Source organism: Sinohyriopsis cumingii, unplaced genomic scaffold, assembly GCF_028554795.1.
Source record: "Sinohyriopsis cumingii isolate HCF-2022 unplaced genomic scaffold, ASM2855479v2 utg000426l, whole genome shotgun sequence".
NCBI lineage: Eukaryota > Metazoa > Mollusca > Bivalvia > Unionida > Unionidae > Sinohyriopsis > Sinohyriopsis cumingii.
In genome coordinates, this window is record NW_028315897.1 from 8406021 (window position 1) to 8422786 (window position 16766).

The 16766-nt window shown below is 32.3% G+C and overlaps 1 long non-coding RNA gene across 1 annotated transcript; it reads left to right on the plus strand.

Annotated features, from left to right (window-relative positions):
* Positions 1 to 299: 299 nt before the first annotated feature.
* On the plus strand, positions 300 to 16483 carry LOC149774144 (uncharacterized). Its single transcript, XR_016417052.1, has 4 exons — positions 300 to 590; positions 5065 to 5173; positions 13818 to 13948; positions 16064 to 16483. It is a non-coding gene; the product is annotated as an uncharacterized LOC149774144 (long non-coding RNA).
* Positions 16484 to 16766: the final 283 nt, after the last annotated feature.

Genomic DNA, 16766 nt, shown 5'->3' on the forward strand with positions numbered 1-16766 from the left:
ACTGCCACATTGCAGACATCTTAGCGATATGACTGAAAAATTGTTAAAGCTACGTTAAAAATCCAAATCACATCACAACACATCATTTCACTAAAGAATTAATTTTGCATTTGGCAGTTTCTAGCACATGAACACGTTAACAGCAATACCTGGTTTAAGAGTTTCAAATTTCTTCAGTGTGGCTTTGGTCACTTGCATTTGATACTGGACACTAGATTTATCCAAACCAGAGTTTACCCAGATGAAATCAGGTCACAATTAGTACTTCCAGTTCAGTACCCACGAACGTAGTTCTAGTATATTTTTAGAACATTTTTTCCTCTCTCATTTGATGGTCATAGAAGAGGTACATTTATGATTTTTTGGCAGGGATTTAAAGGGTTTTGTTTATTCTTGAGAATATGAGCTCAGGGTGTGGTTTTCCATGTCTATTTCAGCGACAGGGCACAATGAGTAATAAGGCCTTGGTGATGATCTGGAAGTGAAATATGTGTTCTGTTTACATGCTGCTCTATTGACAGTCCAGCATCTCAAAAAAAAAATGCTGGTCAACTTTTGATAAGAACTTCATCGTGAAGTCATCTTTGAAGGTATTTTAGATTGACATATGATTTGTATTGATTGTCACACAATGGAAAGGTCAGTATTGAGAAATATATGTAAAGAACATATAGCAACATTAATTGTGTTCTATGGCCTGTCAGTGCAGTATTGGAGTAAAGTTTAAATTGGTATAAAATCTATATTATTACTGGCAGACACATGATATTTGAATATGTTATGTATATTGACTTTGAAAAAAAAGAATGAAATAAAAAAAATATTGATTTTTATTTGTAACAATTTAAATGAAATTTTAAAAAAAATTTAAAAAATCCCCCCTCCCCCAATGTACATATATAATACTTTTTGGAATGATATTAAAAGATATCAGCATGTATATATTCCTACACCATATAAAAGCACCAATGTTGGATATGTGTCAAATTTTATCAGAGAAAATATCTTTGTAAGTCAAATTGAGACCTTCATTTAAAATACATGAAGACAAAATTCTAGTTTGTATTGGTCATTCAAACTATTTATTAGAGATCCAAGCAGTTAATTTATGTGTTTATGATGGGGTCACTTACTGAGTAACACATATCTGCTGCTTGTATTGACTTCATTAATTGTTTATAAACATAGTAATGAAAACTCACCAAAATGATGTAAGTTGAACACAAAATGCATTCCATTTTATTATTCAGTTTGGTTAAGATTGATTGGTGTAGTGGCCTATATGATGTTATGAGAATTCTAATGATCCATCTTGCTTTATGCATTATTAATTGCTACTAATATTTGTTAACTGACACTCTAAATATTACATAAGAAATATTTCAACAGATTATTTGAATTTAACTTTGTGTAACTGATCTTCATATTGGTTACATATCCCACATGAACAAATATCCATATATTTTAGAATGTTTGAGATCAAAAGTTCACATTCAGTACATCATATAGGCTGACATTGTACCTATAGTGAATCTGTAAGGCACATTTCTGGTTGTGTGCACTGAAAATATCCCAACATGTTATTTTCATCATGAATATGCCTATGTATGGTAACATTTCAATTTAGTACTTTTACAGAGTGTGGTATTGTAGCATCAGCTGATATCTGATTCCATTATATCATTGAGATTAATAATTGGTAACCAACACTCTTAAAATTGCACCATAAATGTTCAAACAGATCATTTGAATTATGTCTGCACATTTGATCTTAAAAAGTACATTGCATATGTCCCACATATGCAAATTTCCATCCTTGTTTACAAGTTTTGGGGATCGGAATTTCACATTTAGTTGATGATATAGGTTTTTTTGGTACCTATAGTTGATCCTTGTGGTAACATTTGGCTGTATTCACTAGCAGCTCTCCACTGCAACACGCAATCACTCCACGATATTCGAGACTTTCATCTTTCACTGCACTGAGGTAAATTTGACAGTGTTTTTGCCAGAATCTGGCATGATTATGTACTGTAGATTTTTTATTGATAAAAGTAGTGACTGCTGGGTACATCTTGTGTTAAATACATAGATATTTTTTTTTCTTACCCTTATATTTCCTGTGCCGTTTAAGCAGCCCACCACCACTTTAGATCCATATATAGTGCAATACAGAATCTAAGTCTTTCATTTCACTAAAGAATTAATTTTGCATTTGGCAGTTTCTAGCACATGAACACGTTAACAGTGATACCTGGTTCAAGAGTTTCAAATTTCTTCAGTGTGGCTTTGGTCACTTGCATTGGACACTGGACACCACAGGGGCTCGTTACAAAGAAAATCAAGGGATGGGGGTTCTAACCTGTAATAATATATTATTACAGGTTAGACCCCCATCCCTTGATTTTCTTTGTAACGAGCCTTTCTTTGTTACAAAGAAAATCAAGGGATGGGGGTTCTAACCTGTAATAATATATTATTACAGGTTAGACCCCCATCCCTTGATTTTCTTTGTAACGAGCCCCTGTGCTGGACACTAGATTTATTCAAACTTGAGTTTACCCAGATGGAATCAGGTCACAATTAGTACTTCCAGTTCAGTACCCATGAACGTAGTTCTAGTCTATTTTTAGAACATTTTTTCCTCTCTCATTTTGATGGTCATAGAAGAGGTACATTTATGCATTTTTGGTAGGGATTTAAAGGGTTTAGTCTGTTTTTGAGAATATGAGTTCAGGGTGTTGTTGTATGTGTGTATTTCAGCGACAATGCACAGTGAGTAATAATTAAGGACTTGATGATGATCCAGAAGTGAAATACGTGTTCTGTTTACATGCTGTTCTGTTGACAGTCTAGCCTCTCAAAAAAATGCAGGTCAACCTTTGATAAGAACTTCACCGTGAAGTCATCTTTGAAGGTATTTTAGATTAACATATGATTTGTATTGATTGACACACAGTGGAAAGGTCAGTATTGAGAAATAAATGTAGAGAACATATAGTAAAATTAATTGTGTTATATGTCCAGTCAGTGCAGCTGTATTTGAGCAAGGTTTAAATTGGTATAAAATCTATATTATTAATGATAGACACATGCAATTTGAATGTTATTTATATTTACTTTGAAAATATAAGAAAGAAAGAAAACATAAATATTAATTTTTATTGTAAAAAATTTATATGAAATTTAAAAAAATCATCTCCCAAATGTACATATATAATATTTTTTGGAATGATATTAAATGATATCAGCACATATATATTCCTACACCATATAAAAGCTCCAATGTTGGATATTTGTCAAATTTTGTCAGAGAAAACATCTTTGTAAGTTAAAATTAGACCTTCATTTAAAATACACAAAGACAAAATTATATTTTGTATTGGTCATTCAAACTATCTATTAGGGGTCCAAGCAATTAATTACGTGTTAATGAGAGGACAGAGATGTAAACTTTATACTAATACCTACTCAAGTTCTCTACTAAACCATTTTAAACTGTCTGAGAATGAAATACAGGTCAAAGGGATAAAATATACTTTCTCCAGGTATATCTATCCTTGGATGTAAGAAAACACCAAAATGATGTAAGTTGAACACAAAATGCATTCAGTTTTGTTGGTCAGTTTGGTTAAGATTGATTGGTGTAGTGCAGCATTGTGGCCTATATGAAGTTATGGGAATTCTAATGATCCATCATGCTTTATGCATTATTAATTACTAATACTATTTGTTAACTGACACTCTAACGATTACATAAGAAATATTTGAACAGATTATTTGAATTTAACTTTGTACAACTGATCTTAACATGGTTACATATACAACATGAACAAATATCCATATATTTTAGAATGTTTTGGATCAAACGTTCATGTTTATTACATCATATAGGCTGACACTGTACCTATAGAGAATCTGTAAGGCACATTTCTTTCTGTGTGCACTGAAAATATCCCAACATGTTATTTTCATCATGAATATGCCTATGTATGGTAAAATTTCAATTTAGTACTTTTACACCGCTCCGGTGGCCTAGTGGTTAGAGCGTCCGCCTCGGATGCGGGAGGTCGTGGTTCGATCCCCGGCCGAGTCGTACAAGAGACTTAAAAAATGGTACTAACAGCTGCCTCGCTTGGCGTTCAGCATTAAGAGGTTAGTGTTAGGACTGGTCGGCCTGGTGTCAGGATAATGTGACTGGGTGGGACATCATGCTACGTGTCTGCGGCATGATGCCCCAGTGCTAGACATCACTATAAACTGCCACATTGCAGACATCGTAGCGATATGACTGAAAAATTGTTAAAGCTACGTTAAAAATCAAAATCACATCTCACATCACATCAGTACTTTTACAGTGTGGTATTGTAGCATCAGCTGATATATGATTCCATTAAATCTTTGAGCTTAATAATTGGTAACCAACACTCTTAAAATTGCACTATAATTGTTCAAACAGATCATTTGAATTATGTCTGCACATTTGATCTTAACACGTACATTGTATATGTCCCACATATGCAAATTTCCATCCTTGTTTACAAGTTGTGGGGATCAGAATTTCACATTTAGTTGATGATATAGGATTTATTGGTACCTATAATTGATTTGTATGACCACATTCGGCTGTATTCACTTGCAATATCCAAAATTGTTATTTCCCTCATGAATAAGTTTGGTTATATTCATATATTTGTATTTAGTACATTGTCGCTTGACTTTCCTGTATACTGGTATGTACTAATGTTTACACCAATGATCAAACCTCATCGCCAACAACATTGCCCTAAACTTTATGATACATAATCTACCTGATTAGTTATTTAACCCATAAATAGATAAATCTGCTTCTAGAAACCTCATATATTTTACGGATAAATTTATCACTTTAATACATGGTCATTGCTTTACATTTCTGAGTGCCACTCTGTCAAGTTTAATATTTTTGCCCATGCTTGTAACCTTAATGTTATTTTGAATTCACCATGTCTAACACATTATAACTTCATTTACCTACATCTTACTGTTTTCTAGAATTAAGTGAGACATGTTCTATCTTTTCAGGTCTAGCTTGGTATCTGGAACAAAGTGTTAGAGTTTGATCAGCTTGGAAGCTCTCCAGTAGCATGATGGTGTTATCAAGGTTTCATAAGGACATGTGTAGTGTACTGACGTAAGTGACCAAGATTAGTTCATATCACCACACTGATATATAGCACCTCAAAAACATGGCTTAGGTCTTCACGAGACAGATCAGCACCATTTTTCAGTAAGGTAGAGCCTCACTAGAAACTGTATTTTCCTATCCCATTGTCACCTTTTCAAGTTAACGACTTTGAAATGGAATGGATTTTTGCTATAAAATATGGTAGTGGTCCCGTCAGAACTTTAAATCTGAGTGCCCTATCAGTTATACAAACAACTGCCAAAGTACCTGACACAATAAATGTGGAACATAGCACCTGTCATTATTTTTTTAGTGTGTACACGTATATGCATCTTGACAGGCATATTGCGCTCTGCTGCCAAAATCACTATGAGCTATGATTCTTCATTACCCCTGGGAAAAATGTTATCAGCTGTACAGACCCAGACTGCCATTTGTTTTAAATATCATTTTTTGGTCAACTTTGCTGTGTAAAATTTGTCAAACTGAGTTTTTAATACTTGTATGAAAATTAAATTTTTCAATAAAATTTTGTTTTTATATTTTTAATGCTTATTTAAATTTTCATTAAAATGTAATTTATCAATAATTAATTATAATAGTTACACATTTTCAGACAGGCCTTATCCTGTTTTACAATTAGTTGTTGACTGCATTGAACAATTCCTATAATTAAGGAAGATAATAGCAAATTTAGTTTTGGTTTCTTAAGAGCACTTGGACCAAAACTTGCACCCTGTGGAACAACACCACTACACACTTTCTGGCAGGTTTCACATGTCTTGTTTGCAAGGGAATTCAAAACAACTTCATTATAAAGTTGAAATAGATGTGGCATGCAAATGTAAAAGTTTGACTAAAATTGGCCATACAAAATAGGGCCTGTCAACAATTAGGTCACAATTAGTACTTCCAGTTCAGTACCCACAACTGTAGTTCTAGTCTATTTTTAGAACATTTGTTCCTCTCTCATTTTGATGGTGATAGAAGAGTTTTATTTATGCATTTTTGGTAGGGATTTAAAGGTAACTGTTTATTCTTGATAATATGAGCTCAGGGTGTTGTTGTGTGTGTGTATTTCGGCGACAGTGCACAGTGAGTAATAAGGCCTTGGTGATGATCCGGAAGTGAAATCTGTGTTCTGTTTACATGGTGATGTGTTGACAGTTCAGCATCTAAAAAAAGAGCAGGTCAACCTTTGACGAGAACTTCACCGTGAAGTCATCTTTGAAGGTATTTTAGTTTAGCATATGATTTGTATTGATTGTCACATAGTGGAAAGGTCAGTACAGAGAAACCAATGTAGAGAACATATAGTAAAATTAATTGTGTCCTATGTCCTGTCAGGGAAGCATTTATTCAACTTTAAATTGCTATACAATTTTTATTATTAACGATAAACACATGAGATTTTCACACCTTGTGTATATTGACTGTAGCAATACGAAAATATAATTAACATTTTAAAAAATTAATTAATTTTGTTTTTAAATTAAAAAATTTATGAAAAAAATTCCCTATAAATTCACAGAAATGATATCTGTTGGAGATGACACTCATTATTATTAGCAGCAGTGTATTCCTACACCATATAGAAGTTGCAATGGAGGATTGTTTTGAAAGCCTGTCAGCAAAAATTTCATTGAATTCTGTAATAGCACATAATAGTGTTTGTAAAATATGGACAGGAAATGTAACAGCCAATGGATTATATGGCCTATTGTCATATAAGTATCCCACGACAAACACGTGGAAGAAAAAACATGTTCACAGACTGGCACTGATGGTGAAGTTGAGAAGTCTGACTATAAAAAGGAGCTAGATGCATCCCATTCATGCCATAATAGTTTGTGTGTGAATGTGGATCATCTGGTTCTAGAGCGTCATTCCATTAATAATAAGACAGTATTGTAAAGGTTATGGTCATTGCATTGGCCATGGTGACTATCCAGACTGCATTTTAAAGTTGAAATTGTAATATGGAATAAATTCAGGTATCATGATATATCCTTTACACCCACCCACATCCATATCAATGTTTGTCTGGCATGGAAGGAAGGAAGGAAGGAAGGATGGATGTGTTGATTAACAAGGAGAAAGGAAAGAGTGTGGTCTTTTATTTTAGTAGACCATGCTGGTATGACTGCTTTCTTAAATACATTCCTCCCTTCCTTCCTTCCTTTCATTCATTCATTCATTCATTCAGCTAGTCTAATAAGTCATGCCTTGTCATGTCATGTTATTTTAATTTTGATTTTTTTAATCTTTATTTATTTTGCTTTTTAATTTCTTTATTTGTGTCTTCATATTCAGAGAAAACTGTTTCGACCTCTCCATAGGTCTCATCAGGTGGTAGTAAGTAACACAACTGCACATAACATGCGTTGTGTTACCTATGGATTTCCCCCACTACAGTTTTCCCTTCTGTACAATGTGTTCTTCATGGTGTATTTGAGCACTTTCATTTTGCACATGGAATTAAGATAACTTTTTCTGTCTGCAGTGTCCATTGGCTCCTGCTAAACCTTTGCATAGGAGTGATCACCCTTGGTATCTAGCAGTCCTTTGCAGTAGTCAGACTTCCTATTGCCTTGCTCTGTCCTGTACCTCAGATGGGCCTGTATCATATTTCCTCGTCTTGCTAGAATACGTTTCCTGGTTTGGGGATGCTTTTGATACAACTGATGGTAAGTGCAGTCTTTATCCATTGTCTCCACTGATCTCAGAGTCCTTGTTGAAAGTTTACCTCCCAAGTGTGGCACTTTTATTTTCATTGATTATCCCAGGCTGTTATTGAGTCTGTGTATTGTTGAATGCACTCTTGCCTCAAAGTTTATGGAATAGTTCACATTTTTAGGTAATGAAACACTGATTGATCTGTTCACTGCCTCACATTTCTGTGTGTTTGTGTTCAGTTGCAATCTTTCTACAACATCACAGGAGAGTTTCATTTTCAGAACTTCTAGCAGGATGTTCTTTTCATTTTCTGTCATGTTGAGATGAGTCATTTGATGAGGGCCCAGGTATGCTGATCGCATCCACCAGCTGTTAGTACTTCCTCCCCCACAGACCTTTGAATAATGCCGGCATTTGGAGCAGTCCCCTGAATAACAGCGCAGAGTGGCATCCAATACTTGGGGAAGTTGACATTTAATTTTTGTAACAACACCACTATTGTCCTCCATCATTTCCTTGAAGATTAAACCGCAACGTGCTTTAATGTCTTGGGTGACAATTTTCTGTTTGAGCCTTTTTCTTTCTCTTGTTCTTATTCCTCGAAACATGTTTTCACTAAATATTGCAGAATTACACCGTTTGAACTGTAAACGACCCAAATGGATGGGATCCAGCAGTCTTTCTACTTTCCACATTGGATGCAGAATGGTATAAGCATTTTGGAAGCCAGCAGCAGCCTGTGCATCTCCATCTGTTGTTGCATGTCTAATGAGAATCTCTTGCAGAACAAACTTTTTTCCCATTTCTCTTGCCATTTCATGCTCTGAATGTGGTGCAACTGGTGATAGATTTGCTGTGCAGTCAACATGGCCTCCTGGACATTTCACATCAAAACCTTTCCCCTTCAGCCATGCTCCAGTCCAACACAGCTTGTTTTCTATTGTAGTTCCCACAATGTATTGCTTACATTTATGAATTTTTGGTAGGGATTTAAAGGTTATTGTTAATTCTTGAGAATATTAGCTCAGCTTGTTATGTTATGCATGTATTTTGGTGACAGTGCACAGTGAGTAATAAAGCCTTGGTGATGATCTGGAAGTGAAATATGTGTTCTGTTTACATGCTGCTCTGTTGACAGTCCAGCCTCTCAAAACAATGGTCAACCTTTGGGAAGAACTTCACTGTGAAGTCATCTTTGAAGGCATTTTAGATTAACATATCATTTTTATTGATTGTCACATAAAGGAAAGGTCAATATTAAGAAACAAATGTAGAGAACATATAGTAAAAAAAAAAATTTTTCTTTATCCAGATGCTGACGCTATTTTTGGGGCATCTCATGTATATGACTGTGCGGTATAGTGAATGAGTCACACAATTCATTTAGAAAATATGCAGATTTCCTCTACTTGTCATTGCCATTTATCTCTAGTTGTCATTATTTATGGACTTTTTATCACTTTTTGTCACTGAAATGCTTATAACATAATATTAATAGGTAAGCTTTCTAGCGATCAAAGCTCATTAAGGGAGTAATCCTTGTTCAAGAGTTTAATAATAATATATCATCTGAAAGTGATGACTATTTTAAAAAAACTTCTAACATTAAAATATTTTTAATTCATAATATTACAAAATACAGGGTAAATACTCAGTTTTTCCAAAATGGATTTAGATATGATGTTGTTGCTATTTTGCATTCTTTAAGTAGAAATCTGATGGTTGGCTTGTCATTTTCCCACAGTATAGCCATATGTAAGTCTCAATTACATGAAACCGAACCATATGCAGGTTTATCCAAACCACATATTGGTTGAAGGATATAAGATTACAAACTACTGTACAAACCCAGGAGAGGTGTACCTGCTCCTATACCATGCATATATGTACTTAAGACTGTTTGTCAGGGTTCTTACTGTCATAACACATTCTACATTTGCCTGATACTTGCTTGAGGTGAAAAGAGGGGAGAAATAGGCAAATTGTGCTGGTGTTTATATTTTTTGTATAATAAAATCCAGAAAGATGGAAGAGATCATAGAAGAAAGAAGAAGAAAGTATATTACTTATCATGTTGCAGAAGAAAACAATATAAAATATAAAAATAAAGAATAAATTATATTTTACTTTTTATAATGTTCACTCTTCATTTTCTCTTATTTACATATTCACCATTTTAATTACATATAATGGTATTGGTTTCAATTTATTACCATATTAAAAACTTTTCAAAATATGAAGCCTTTCACAATAAACCACAATTTCATATGCGATTTAACATAAGACATTTTCTTATTGTACTTACATGTATTATCAGGAGATTTAAATAGGTAAACATAAAATATACCAAATATATATTTCTGAATAAAATTTTCATAAATTAATGATATATTTCTTTAATTAAACTTATCAACACTTTTTCTTAGAATTATTTTTCTCCATGTTTGAATTTCTAAATAACTCAAAATTTTGACAAGCCCAAAAATTTCGACATATCCAAAATCTTGATAAACCATACAATCTGGTATTATAATTTGTATTAGTATGAAAATAATTTCAAAATGATTTTAGCTGATTTAAATTTGTCATACTGTAGCAGAATGTGGTCTTCACTTCCATGTGTGCTTAGGTTTGAAGCAGGAATTCTGCAGATAATAGGAAAACACTCATGATTTCATGATATTGGTTTTACTGACATCACATCAAATTAGATTAATTTAAGATGAGTTAAACCTTGAAAATGTAATAGATGAATATTCATTACATTAATTATTTGAATATTAATTAACTCGAAATATTCTAACTGCCATTTTGAATGAACATCCAATGATATACAAAAAAAGATAGGGAAAAATGCATGGACAGTGAATGAAAAATTATATTACAAAAATCATTGTAGATTCCATTTACATATAGAAAACATGGAAATGGATTATAGGATCATTCCAATTGCATTTACTGATAGGCAGGTACCAAAACAAACATTAAATATTCAGTCCTTACCATGGAATATATATATATATATATATATATATATATATATATATATATATATATATATATATATATATATATATATACATGTATATATATATCCATATATAAAAGCTTTGTTTTTCCTAATTTTAAAAAAGTAATATTTAACTGCTGCATTCTTCTGTCTTCTGGCAGTTTCTATATGTGAAGATATATACAAAAATTAACATAGACAGTCATTATAATGTAAAAATTCATTGAAACAAAGAGATAAACTGACAGATATACAGACAAAAAGAGGAAATGAATAGACAAACAAAATATTTAACTTAATACTCCCAGTATTCAGTTATTTATCTCATTTATTACATTTATACAAATTACTGTATTCAGGACTTCAGGCTATATAGATTACATATATCATATTTCCTATTTTCAAACGATGTCGCAGTGGTTGTTCATAGGACTAGCTTACCCGTGTGTAAGTATGGTATAACTAGTTAATCTGCTACTTCACAAAGTTGCATTTTTTTATTTTTGATGATATGTTCATTTTTATAAAAATTTTATTATTATTATTTTTTAATTAACAATATAATGCATTATTGGTTGTCTATGTTTAATTTGTGAAATACCATGCCTATTACAAATATTTGCTTTGTAAAATATTTTGCCTGTTTCAATAGTTGATACATTTTCAGATGTAAAGATCTAAAATTTGTAGTGATTCCGAATTTTAATTCCTGGTCGAAAACAATTTAATTTAAGAGGAACAAACTGTCTATAATGCAAATATTTTCCTTCTGAAACCTGGAGTCATTGACTGTGCGTTATTTATACTCTCTGCACCTTCGGTGAGCCTCATATGTTTACACAGACATTCTTAACGGAAACAGCCAAACCCTACCGCACCGAATGCTGGGAACAAGGATGTTGTTTAAAATAGGGGGTGGGAGTGGCATGAGTCGTCAGGTAGTATGAGACGAAATTGCACATGAAACAAATAAGGCAGTACAGAATATAGGCATTCTGTAAGAACTAATTAAATGCTAATCACATCATAATGACGGGGTGCGAAATTCATGGATGACTGCCATTCGATATTGTCTAAAGCAGCCATGTGCTTTCCACGAGGGACCGTCTCAAGAGTGTGATAAATGGAATCCAGGTATACATGTACACTTATTGTGAACGTTTACAATAAAACGAGACAAAAAACGTACAGTTTTGGGACTAGCATAGTTTTCCCATGACATTATGAAGTTTGAAATTGGATATATGTCGATCAAAGAAAATAATTGTTATTTTCCAGTGCCACAGCAGTCTCGCAATTTTGTTTTTACATACTCATCAATTTAACAATGCACATTAGGTGTTATAGACGAAAAAGTTGCATTCCTAATATTTCACTAAATAAAGTCATCAGTATACATGATCTAAACTCATGCTTAAAAAAGAGAATTGTACAAGTAGCATTTTCTTTAAATATACATGTCCGATCTAGTAGTACTACTGTACTGACAAATGACCTACTGGGATTCGAACCCACTCATTACCCCCACCCCCTAACGTGACATTAGACCAACAAGTAAATCTCCTTTTTTAAAACCAGTAATGTCAGAAGAAAAAGCCGAGATCTACTTGTTGGTATAGCATTACCTTGATTCAACATTCCTGAGTAATGTTAATTTTTAGGAAAACTTGTAAATCATGCACAATTTCATTTCATTTCTTAACATAAACGTCCAACAAAAACATATTGAAACTGAAATCTACTATCCAGCATAAAATTACATATTTTTAAAGGTATGAAATAATTGTGAATATATATATATATATATATATATATATATATATATATATATATATATATATAAAGGTAAGGTGACAAAATGCATTCATTTTCATTGTATATATATATATATATATATATATATATATAGCTAAGTAGGGTGATAATGTCATGAACAATGCCAAATTTTGTAACTGTCTATTGATTCAATTTATTTTATACACCCTTTGTTAAAGTATGTTTATGTTGGTAAATCGTAAGTACATTTAATTTGATAAAGATTACACATATATCCTGAGTACATTTTATTTTATAGTGATTACAAAACGTTTAAACTTATTTTGACAGACAGTGACATGAATACAAATTATGGAAAAGCAAAGTTAACTCAGAAAAGCAAGAACTTAAATTATTCATATACCCTAAATATGTAAGAGTTCATGATTCACATTTAGAGTTAAATTTATTTATAAATTTTTGGATCTACACCTAGATTGTTAATTTATTTTTCTTTTCATTTGCTAATGAGTTTTTTGTATGGATTTATCTGTATGGTATTATGTAGACTTCTTTAGGTCCCATTGTCAGCGTAATTTACTTTTACAGTTTCTTGCACCAAATTCAACCATTTCACCAATTTCAACTAATTTCTCAATTCTACACAGGCTTAAAAATACTTAATGTCCATTCATTCAATTGCCCTCCCCCCCACCATTCTCTCCAGTAAATTTATCTAAGTATTTTTGTTTTAATTAATAATTTTTTTGTACTAACAGAAGCAGACTAAACTGTCCATGTCACCTGAAAAATCGCAGGCCTGGAAGCACCTCAGCTTTCACAATAATTATCAATAATGATCCAAGGGGAAGTAATTTCTATATGAAATAATTTAAGTTTGTCTGATGTACAATCTTTGGCTTGTTCGATAAACATTCTTCTGTTCTGAATAGGACATCATTAAGTTTTGAAATGAACTTAAATGGACCTTTCCATTGGGCATGTATTGAATTCAATCCAATTAATCCTTTGAGACAAAAATGCCATACCTTTTTTCCGACATTGTTGCTGTGGAGATTGATTGTCAGATTATCATACCCTTTTATGTTTTCACCAGAAAGTTGTATTTTTTCTCTGGAAAATGCATGAATTTCATTCACTATTATTTTCAGCTAAATGCTTAATCTGTTGTATATTTCTGATTTTCAGATTGCCATTTCTCAGGGGGGAACCAAAAAAGAGGTCTATGTGCAAAGTTATCTCCCTTCCTAATGTCATTAAAGATAAACTTGTTCCTGCAGTCTCATGAACTGAACACATCTACATCATCATTACAAAAGGTACATATTTATCCTAGTCATTTTGATGATCAAAGAGCTCTAATGGACACAATCTTCTAGGTAAAATACTCGTGAGGTTCTCAAAAGGAATGTTATTTTCCCAGTGATGTATGTCATTTTCCCCCAGGATGCACCTTCTTTTAATATTCTGGTCAGCTGTGGACTTTTGGCACAATATTTAAAGCTAGACTTAAGTAAACTGTCAAGAAGCCAGTGTGACTAATTAACAGTAAATCCTTATCATTGCAATTATCATGTGTAAAGGGCTGTCCCATCCACATACTTCAAAGAAACCATGTTCTCCTTAGTGCTATGTAAGAACCAGCACTTGTTGTAAGGATGTTTAAATTATGTCGGTGATGATGCACATATAAATCATGATAGTAAAGAGTAGGCTTTGGACAATATTGTCAAATCATCAGTTTGCTATAGCAAACGTAATTGTTATTTAAGTACATGTAACTTCTACAGGGCATTACAGTATTATTGGAAACTTTTTAAAAAGTGTGGTGAAGTATGTTGACTTGCAAAAGTGAGCTGGCATAATCTGTTTATTTTTGGGGGCAAGTGAATTTGTGGTGAAAATGAACCAACAAAAGCAACAAAAAGGTGAAAGTTCCATTTTATTGGTGATACTTGAGTGTGAATACCAAAAGTGAGTTTATGAATTTATCTTGAAAACATCTGCAGTCTCAAGCTGTTTGTATTTAGGTATATGTGGCAGTCATATATTATATCAAGCCCAAATTATATCCCACCTTATTTCCTTAGGGCCACCTGGTAAGGGATTTAGCACTGTTTACTGATTAACATGCTTATTCTGAATTAGTTGTTTCTTTGCGCATATGCTACTTTGTATATTTTGTCACTATTGTTTTTAAATTTAATAATGTAATTCTCATATATATGTATGGTACAGTACAATGCCATGTGTTTACTCCTGTAAATTTCTTTGGTTGGCATGGAGATGCTTCTTTACTTATAGAGAAATCTGCACACATATATGAAAAACTATTATGCTTTTGATGTAATCATTACATTTTTGTCAGAATTACATATTATGTGCACCTGTATATAGATTACTCATTTATGGAATTTTACAAAATAAATCAAAATAAAGCAACATCGGTTGTGTTTGCAGTTTATATTATCATTTCTTTAATTGCACTCATCATAAAAATTGAGAATATTCTAAAATAAAAGACTACTGCATGGGAATAGCAAAAAAGCTAATTTGTCCATCATAGAGTTTTGTGTACTTTCCTAATTTTCTGTTTATAGCAAGTGCATGACCCAATTCCAAGAATCAGACTAGATTCTTTCCTTTAAATTTTGCCTTGTATTATTTATATTTAACTTAATTATTTGTCTGTTAGTTTTTATTTTTTAAAATTAAATTAGATGCTGTTGTGATGTAACATTGCTCACTGGACTTGACCTTGTCCAAAATTGAGTTTATTTTTGCATAACCTGACTAATTTTTTTTTTTACTTCAATTATGTAAACAACTAAAAATAGTTTTATTAGATTATATGTTTATGAGCTGATTGACTGAATTAATATTGAAGTAAACAACATTTTAAATTTGGTTTAATCTGTCTCAGGGTAAGACATCATTAAGTTGAGTCAAGGTCGTACCTGGACTAGGTGATTTTGATCAAGTACAACTAGTAACAAACTTCTTTTTTTTCCCAAAAGAATGAACTTTTGACCCCCAAAAGTGCTGTGATGAAATTCTTGGATAAAGACATTTACTGGAATTTATACCGAATTCAAAACTGGAATAATATTTTCTGTGATTCAACAAGAGACTTGATACATATGCACTTTGTAGGTTATTACAGACATCATTGCCTTCCATCATGAATTTCATCAGGATTTGAACTGATATTCACTTAGAACTTTTCGTTGATAGGACATGTGTTGATAATTCTTGGATTATTTAATTTGTAATGCAGTAATTTCTTTTTTCTCACTTTCTACTTTGTTTTACGGGAAATAAATTTATTGTTTAATTTTACAAAACTTGTTGTTCTTCACTTTTTTCTGTTACTTATTTTAAGGGCATAGACTCGTAACACCTTGTGTATTCACATTTATTGATAATGATTGCAGGTTGTGGACCAGACTGTTCTTTTGAAGAAAATGGCATCGGATTTTAAGCAAATTGGACTTTTATGGGTTGACTTGTGGATGAAAATTATTAGAGCAGATGGGTCTTTTTAAACTTCAAAATATTTCCAGTCTGAAAATGGACAATTCAACAACCCTTTAAAAATTTGCAAAGAAGAATATGAGAGTGATGCAATACAGCAATCAGATTGAGGACAGACTTTGTTGAGTTCATGGTCATTCAGCAAAAGTTATAGAGATGTAGACTAGTTAAAGTGAGTGTTGAATATAAATCATTTTTTTTACAATACTTTGTGTTTGTATTTTGGTTCTAATCCATATGGATTTTTCCCCATTTGTGCTATTAATTTTGTACTGGATGTCCTGTTTAGTAGTAAAAATAAATTACCTTTTGATACAGTGTACTGTAATTATGGCATGTGATATATTAGTTATGATCTCAGAGCCTCAACAAAGTAGTGGTAATAATGTTAGTAATAATCATATCTAGATTATGCTTTTCATGCTTAGATGCCACTGATAGTATCAAAAATTATGCTTATACTTCTCATGGAGATGGCATGTATGTACACAGCATCCTCATTAATCATTCTTGGGACTGAAACTAATTGTTGACAATTTAAAAAAAAAAATTTTTTGTGGTTCTTTCAACTATTTTTGTAGAGACAAAAACAAATATAAATTT